Source organism: Pteropus alecto, unplaced genomic scaffold (assembly GCF_000325575.1).
Source record: "Pteropus alecto unplaced genomic scaffold, ASM32557v1 scaffold15, whole genome shotgun sequence".
NCBI classification, from domain to species: domain Eukaryota; kingdom Metazoa; phylum Chordata; class Mammalia; order Chiroptera; family Pteropodidae; genus Pteropus; species Pteropus alecto.
Window position 1 is genome coordinate 1,839,182 of NW_006436286.1, and position 577 is coordinate 1,839,758.

Below are 577 nucleotides of genomic sequence, written 5' to 3' on the forward strand. Positions count from 1 at the left end.
CGCAGCGCGAAGCCGCCTCGGGGCCACCTGCGTCCGGCTGCGGGCAACAGGGGCCCCGATGAGCCGGGCCGCTCACCCTCCCATCTGGTCAGCCACCTTTTTATAGGGACTCGGCAGATACCTACAGGACAGGAGCGTAGAAGATGGTAGCCGGAGGGACTGTAGCCATACCTCGGGCAGGGTCCCTCTGAGGAGAGAAGAAGCGGGCGCGGGGAGGAGTTTCTCAGACCTTGCTGTGCGTGCTGTCACCTGGGGACCCGTGAGAACGCGCATCCCAATCCAGTGGGCGCGCGGCTTCGGAAGCCGTGGCTCTCACCTCCCGGAGAAGCGTCGGTCGCTGCTCCACGGGCCACCCTTTAAATAACAGGGCCACTTGCCCAGGCGACTGGAAACTGGTTCTGCATTTTGGGAGGGCGAGTGAAAGAAAAGCCTCTTAAAAAATTTCCACCGTTTTTTTCTAACAACACACCGTTCATTCTAAGAATGCGTGCAGGTTGTAAAGAATTTGAATGATAAAAAGAAAACCGAACTCTTTTCAAAATCCGCAGCCCCCACTAAATGAGCCTGGTTAACAGTT